This window comes from Rhinoderma darwinii, chromosome 2 (assembly GCF_050947455.1).
Source record: "Rhinoderma darwinii isolate aRhiDar2 chromosome 2, aRhiDar2.hap1, whole genome shotgun sequence".
Taxonomy (NCBI): Eukaryota; Metazoa; Chordata; class Amphibia; order Anura; family Rhinodermatidae; genus Rhinoderma; species Rhinoderma darwinii.
The window spans coordinates 46,061,809-46,069,794 of NC_134688.1; positions in this window are offsets into that span (position 1 = coordinate 46,061,809).

The following is a 7,986-nucleotide window of genomic DNA, read 5'->3' on the forward strand; positions in this document are numbered from 1 at the left end:
TTTTACTCCAATCTGGTGTGCCGACTGCTTCTTTTGTTAAACATATTGGATTGGGTCCCTACTCGTGCACCCACTACTGCCTAGTGCTGTCCGAACCCCTGGGAGAGGAATCCCCGGCCAGATCATCAGCAACTCCCCATTGCCACTGACATCACTGTCCATATATGGACAAAGACGTAAAGTGAAAGCTATGGGATCCGTTCTAGCATCAGTTTCCCTCTGGTTGTTCTGCAACACGCCGGAGGGAAACTGACAGGGGCAACGGATATACGTGAATGGCCCCTAAGACAGGTCACTAGTCACTTTTTTTGCCCTGCTTCCCCTAATTTTCAGATGTTTCTGGGCAACATTAGTCTTATATGTATAAGGTTATACAGTACTAGAGATGTTTTACCTTACATGATTACATAAATATTCCAGGCAAAACTCAAGGACCCCTTCCCTGGTAAATGGGGCACAATAAATGGTTGACATGCCTCCTGAGGTCTGTGTTGCTTAAAAAGGGCCCAGGGTAATAATTAAGCAGGGTTGGTTTTAGGAACATAAAACTGTAACTTGTGACATAATTACTCGCTCCTGGGGTCCTGGTCCCCACCATGTTGCCTGCCTGCTCCTGGCTGGTGACAACTGTGAACCATGTATGTGCGTGCTTGATCCCGGCACTGCCTATAAAGGACTGGTATGGGGGTGCATAGGAAACCCCGGTAATTTCACAGACAGGCAACTCTGAGTAGTCTCAAGTGCAAGAGCAAAGCCTTATCTACTCCAGCATTCTACCCAGTATCTGTCCTTTTAGGCTGGGTTCACACGAGCATGTTACGTCCGTAATGGATGGAACGTATTTCGGCCGCAGGTCCCAGACCGAACACACTGCAAGGAGCTGGGCTCCTAGCATCATAGTTATGTACGACGCTAGGAGTCCCTGCCTCTCCGTGGAACTACTGTCCCGTACTGAAAACAGGATTACAGTACGGGACAGTTGTCCTGCAGAGAGGCAGGGACTCCTAGCGTCGTACATAACTATGATGCTAGGAGCCCGGCTCCAGGGCCGCCATCAGGGGGGTACTTGGGGTACTGCAGTGAGGGGCCCGGGCAGAAATTAATAAAAAGGGGCCCGCACTCTGCCGCTGGAATTAATATACTCACGGCAGTGTGGCTCTTACGATTTCATTTCGGTGAAAGGAACAGGTCCCATCACGAAGCAGGGGCCCGTTCATTGCATCAGAATAAAACCGTAAGGGCCCGCTGGAGAGTGAGATATGCCCGCCCCTCCTCCTCCACAACAGCGTGACAGCGTGTGGGGAGGAGACAAGGGGTGGAGACATCACAGCAGCAGGAGTTAGGAGCTCAGCCTCGGAGGATATGTCCAGCAGCAGTCGTCGTCTTCAGTGAGTACTAAGTTATGTCTGTGTCCGGCTGCTGCTGCCCGGAGCCTCCTGAAAAAATCTCCTCCTGCCCCCATAGAAAGTAAATATCTTACCCACGTCTGTATTATGTTAACACCGCAGCATAGGATTGTATCAGCTCTACGGCTCTTATCTCCCGTCCTGTGTAACATGTGACAATAAACCTGTCTTCTCCCTCTGTTTACACAGGACAGGAGAAAAGAGCCGTGGCATTGGGTAGGGAAGGAAATGATGCTAGAGTGGGAAGGAGATAATAATGGAGGGAGGATGGCACTTGAGTAGGGATGCATCAAAACTTCGATACGGTTTCGATACCGTGCACCCCCAAACGCTTCGATACCGTTATTTAATATATTTCGATACTAAGCTGTGCGGCCGCAAAGCTCAATATTGTAGTACATGAATGTATGAGAGCGGAGCTGCGGCTGTGTAATACAGTTACGGCCCTGCTCCGGAGTCCTGACATGTGCGTGCCACCAGGATTATGTGATGCAGCCAGCGCTGCACTAATGAGCGGCGGCACTGAAAACAGAACATGGCGGGCGCACTACAAAACACCCCCACATGTTCTGTCTTCAGTGCCTGAACTGCCGCTCATTAGTGCAGCGCCGCCCGCATCACCTCGTGCTGACCGCGTGCGGGGCAATGGTTGTATTACACAGCCGCAGTCCCACTCTATAAAGGCAGAGATCAAAGAAACCCCTCATCCCCGCCGTTATTCCCCTGAATGCTGCGATCAAAGCTGACTGCAGCATTCAGGGGAAAATAAGAAGGGGGGATGCCCCTTGGATCACATCACAGGAATCCCTGTGACGCGATTGAGGGACATACCATATATGGGCAGACAGACCAAGGTCCAATGAAGGACCCCAGGGCTGTCATACCATATTTCCTGTTAGGGCATACTCAGGTCTGTCCTAATAACTGCCTGTGTACTATCCGTATATAGATATATACCAGTACATTAAAGTTTAAAAAACAAAGTAAAAACATAAAGTAATGTTACATTAAAAAAAAATACACATACACCTTTTTTACAAAACACATTAAAATAAGTCTCAATACATAAAATATACACATTCAGTATTGGCGCGGCCGTAATAACCTGCATAACAATTTTTTTCCATCATTTATGATGTGTACGCTGTAAAAAATTTAATAAAAACTTCTTTCACTTAATAATGTGAGGCGCGAGGTGCGATGAATTTAACCTCCATGTGCCTCACATTAATAGTAATTAACCCCATCATGTACCTTACACATTAAACCATTATAATTGAGGAACATGATGGGGTTAATTACTATTAATGTGAGGCACATGGAGGTTAAATTTACCATCACAGCTCGCGCCTCCCATCAGAAAATGGAAGAACTGTTTTGTTTTTTTATTACTGTTGGCAAAGTATCGCTTTGTTATCGAAATCGCAATACTACACAAAGCATCGGTACCGAAGTCCAAATTCTGGTATCGTGACATCCCTCCACTGGAGGAGGCATTATACAATGGGGGGGAGGGGGTAATAATTGGGTGAAAAGTGATGATATCTGAAGGGAGGGGAGACATTATACATGGGGAGGGGTAGAGGAAGGAGAGAGTATACCTGGGTGGGGGGAGAAAGCTTATACCGGAGGCATAGTTAGCAACAGTCCTGAATTTGCAGGGACTGTCCTGAATCTACAGAGGCAGTCCCGGCAAATTACTGTCCCGGACGTGTCTCAGCCACTGCCATATTCAATTGTATCTGCGTCCACAGGATGCAGATACAATTGAATACTATGGCAGAGCAGGAAAGTATCAGCTTCCTGCTCTGCCATTCACCCATCCAGGAGCGGAATCCCCGGCCAGAGAGTTGCCGACACTCTGGCCGGGGATTCCTCTCCTAGAGGTAGCCCCTGAGGTCACTGTCCATATATGGACAGTGAGGTCAGGGTCTCCTGCTGGACTGGAATCCCCTGTAGAGAGTGCCACACACTCCCCTGTAGTTAGCGCCGAACATACCCCCTGTAGATAGCGCCACACACACACTCCCCTGTAGATAGTGCCACACACTGCCCCCTGTAGATAGCACCACACAATCCCATGTAGATAGCGCCACACAATCCCATGTAGATAGTGCCACACACCCCCCTGTAGATAGCGCCACACCCACCCCTGCAGATAGCGCCACACACAGCCCCCTGTAGATAGCGCCACACACAGCCCCCTGTAGATAGCGCCACACACAGCCCCCTGTAGATAGCGCCACACACAGCCCCCTGTAGATAGCGACACACACAGCCCCCTGTAGATAGCGCCACACACAGCCCTGTACATAGCGCCACACACAGCCCTGTACATAGCGCCACACACACCCCAGTACATAGTGCCACACACACTCCTGTAGATAGTGCCACACACCCCCCTGTAGATAGTGCCACCCACCCCCCTGTAGATAGTGCCACACACCCCCCTGTATATAGTGCCACACACAACCCCCTGTAAATAGCTCCACACACTGCCCCCTGTAGATAGCGCCACACACACTTCCCTGTAGATAAAAGTCTAAATGCTAAACTCTGGCCACAGGTAGGGGTCTGGTGGAAAGGTGTCTGAATTACCTAACAGGTTTGGTCTAGGATCTGAATTTTTTTCTGGTTTGGTGTCTGAATTAATTTTGTTGTGTGGTATTTACACAGATAACGTGTGTGCAAGCATGTGAAGAGAATGCAAAAGCATCATCCAGGCATGCCCGTGGCGGTGGGAGATCTTAGGGACTACATTTTGGTGAGTGACTCTGCTGTGTATAGGGTTTCAGTGCAATGATTTTTGTTTATATTGCCCTCCTACACCCTGACAGATTCTATCTATACACACGCACACACGCACACTCACTTTCCCTTTTTGCCCCCCACAGAGCCGCTGTCTCTTGTCTCTTCCCTGTCACTCCACAGAGCCCCTGTGAGGTTGCGTCTACCCCCTGGTTACCACTGCTACCTTCAGTTCTCCCAGCCCTGGCACTTAGGCGGGATTCACACGACAGGGATTCCCGGCCGGGTGCCGGCCGTTCATAAATCGGCCAGCACCCGGCTGCATTAGGAATAATAGACCCCTAATGGGGCTATTCACACGACCGATTTTTTGACGGCCGGGAAAACCGCCCGTCAAAAAATAGGACATGCTCTATTTTCAGCCGGGTGCCCGGCCGCCCGGCTCCCATAGAAGTCTATGGGGCCGGGTAATACATGGCCATCACCGGAATGTGTCCCGAGTGATGGCCATGTATTCCGTCGCTCGCACACTCTCTCTCCTCCTCCTCACAGTGCAGAGTGCATGTGAGGAGGAGGATCTTTTATTGCTCGCTGTAGGAGTCGGAATCCCCAATCCCCGGCTGGGGATTGGGGATTCCGCTACAGGAGAAGTGCGTGACTACACTGTCCATATATGGACACAGCGAAGTCACGCACTTCTGCAGCGGAATCCCCGACTCTATGGCCGGGGATGCCGCTACAGGAGAAGTGCGTGACTACACTGTCCATATATGGACACAGCGAAGTCACGCACTTCTGCAGCGGAATCCCCGACTCTATGGCCGGGGATGCCGCTACAGGAGAAGTGAGTGACTACACTGTCCATATATGGACACAGCGAAGTCACGCACTTCTGCAGCGGAATCCCCGACTCTATGGCCGGGAATGCCGCTACAGGAGAAGTGAGTGACTACACTGTCCATATATGGACACAGCGAAGTCACGCACTTCTGCAGCGGAATCCCCGACTCTATGGCCGGGGATGCCGCTACAGGAGAAGTGAGTGACTACACTGTCCATATATGGACACAGCGAAGTCACGCACTTCTGCAGCGGAATCCCCGACTCTATGGCCGGGGATGCCGCTACAGGAGAAGTGAGTGACTACACTGTCCATATATGGACACAGCGAAGTCACGCACTTCTGCAGCGGAATCCCCGACTCTATGGCCGGGGATGCCGCTACAGGAGAAGTGAGTGACTACACTGTCCATATATGGACACAGCGAAGTCACGCACTTCTGCAGCGGAATCCCCGACTCTATGGCCGGGGATGCCGCTACAGGAGAAGTGCGTGACTACACTGTCCATATATGGACACAGCGAAGTCACGCACTTCTGCAGCGGAATCCCCGACTCTATGGCCGGGGATGCCGCTACAGGAGAAGTGAGTGACTACACTGTCCATATATGGACACAGCGAAGTCACACACTTCTGCAGCGGAATCCCCGACTCTATGGCCGGGGATGCCGCTACAGGAGAAGTGAGTGACTACACTGTCCATATATGGACACAGCGAAGTCACGCACTTCTGCAGCGGAATCCCCGACTCTATGGCCGGGGATGCCGCTACAGGAGAAGTGAGTGACTACACTGTCCATATATGGACACAGCGAAGTCACACACTTCTGCAGCGGAATCCCCGACTCTATGGCCGGGGATGCCGCTACAGGAGAAGTGAGTGACTACACTGTCCATATATGGACACAGCGAAGTCACGCACTTCTGCAGCGGAATCCCCGACTCTATGGCCGGGGATGCCGCTACAGGAGAAGTGAGTGACTACACTGTCCATATATGGACACAGCGAAGTGACTCACTTCTGCAGCGAAATCCCCGACTCTATGGCCGGGGATTCCGCTACAGGAGAAGTGAGTGACTACACTGTCCATATATGGACACAGTGACGTCACTCACTTCTGAAGCGGAATTCCCGACCTGTGGCAGGGAATTCCTCTTCAGGAGAAGTCAGTGACTACACTGTCCATATATGGACATTGAAGTCAGTGACTTCTCCTGGAAAGGGGGGGGGGGATGGGTGCAACCTACAGGGGACTGTGTGGCATCACCTACAGGGGGCAGGGTGGGTGGCATCACCTACAGGGGGCAGGGTGGGTGGCATCACCTACAGGGGGCAGGGTGGGTGGCATCACCTACAGGGGGCAGGGTGGCATCGCCTGCAGGGGGCTGTGTGGCATCGCCTGCAGGGTGCTGTGTGGCATCGCCTACAGGGGGCTGTGTGGCATCACCTACAGGGGGCTGTGTGGCATCACCTACAGGGGGCTGTGTGGCATCACCTACAGGGGGCTGGGTGGCATCACCTACAGGGGGCTGGGTGGCATTACCTACCAGGGGGGCTGTGGCATTATCTACAAAGGGCTGTGTGTGGCAACAAATTTTAAATGAAATTCATCCGATTTTAAAACGGACAGGGAAAAAAACGGATTCAAATCGGGTCCAAATCGGCCGGTAAAAACGGCAACTCGGCCCGGAACGGATGCAAAACGGATGCAAACCGGCCGGGAAAATCGGCCGTTTTTGACGTAACATGCTCGTTTGAATCCAGCCTTAGTATCGGACACAGTATTTTTCATACCCACGTCTGTCCACCACTACTTACCGACCAATCTTGTGTCATGACCACCTTTGTTCACCGCTGCTCAGCTTTCTGGTTTCTGAATGCTGGATTAATATTTAGACCCATGTGTATGTTTGTGTGTGTATATAAATACATTGTATGGACAAAAGTATTGGGACAACTACACATTACACCTACAGCAGTTTTGGTTTTTTTAAGCAATGTTTTTACATTTTATTGAATGTTTGACATCATAAATTGTTCTAACAAATATTGATTATTTTATACAACCTAGAATCACATATCCTGAGAATTTAGCGCAAAAATTGTTTACATATAACTATACAAACAATTCAGAGCTAGTTATTAATGTAAAACTTTATACGAAAGACAGTCTCAATAATGAGTATTCTTATATGTCATCTGATGTATCTGTTGATTTAGAGCATAGATACATTTTCAAAGAACACGCAGAATCTCTCGTCTCTGGAGTGTAAATGTTTCTCATTTGCGCAATGGAAGATATTATTAAGCTAATCGGAGTATTTCCTTTAGAACCAAAACATCTCATAACGGATCTGCTAATCCTGAATCAGTCCAAATAGCCCAATAATTCATGAATTAGTGCACTGCCTGTTTGTTTCTCGCCATCATGTACTCATATTTATCATTTGTGTTAATTATCTTTGTCATTTCCAATATCGTTGGTACATCAACGCATTTCCATTTCTTGGCTACCCATGTCATGAAGCTTCCGGGGCACAGTTTTTGTGCGGATGTTAAGGCCAGAGGAGGTTTATACTCTGCAGTTATTGAGTCAGCGGAGCGTTGGCGACTTTTATGCATTATGTGCCTCAGCACTTGGCGACCCCGCTCTGTACATTTACGTAGTCTGGCACTTTGTGTCTGAGTTGTTGTGGTTCCTAAACACTTCCACTTTACAATAACACCACTTACAGTTCTTGTGGAATATCTAGGAGGGAAGAAATTTCATGAACGGACTTGTTACAATGGCGACGTCCTATTAGGGTATGTTCACACAACCTATTTTCGGCCGTTTTTCGGGCCGTAAACAGCCGAAAAACAGCCGAGACATCGGAAGCAGACGGAGCGTTTGTCACAGCGTTTTTTTACGCATAACAAAAACGGCCGCAAAAAAAAAGTACAGGACACTTCTTGGGACGTTTTCCATAGACTCTATTGAAAAAAGCTCA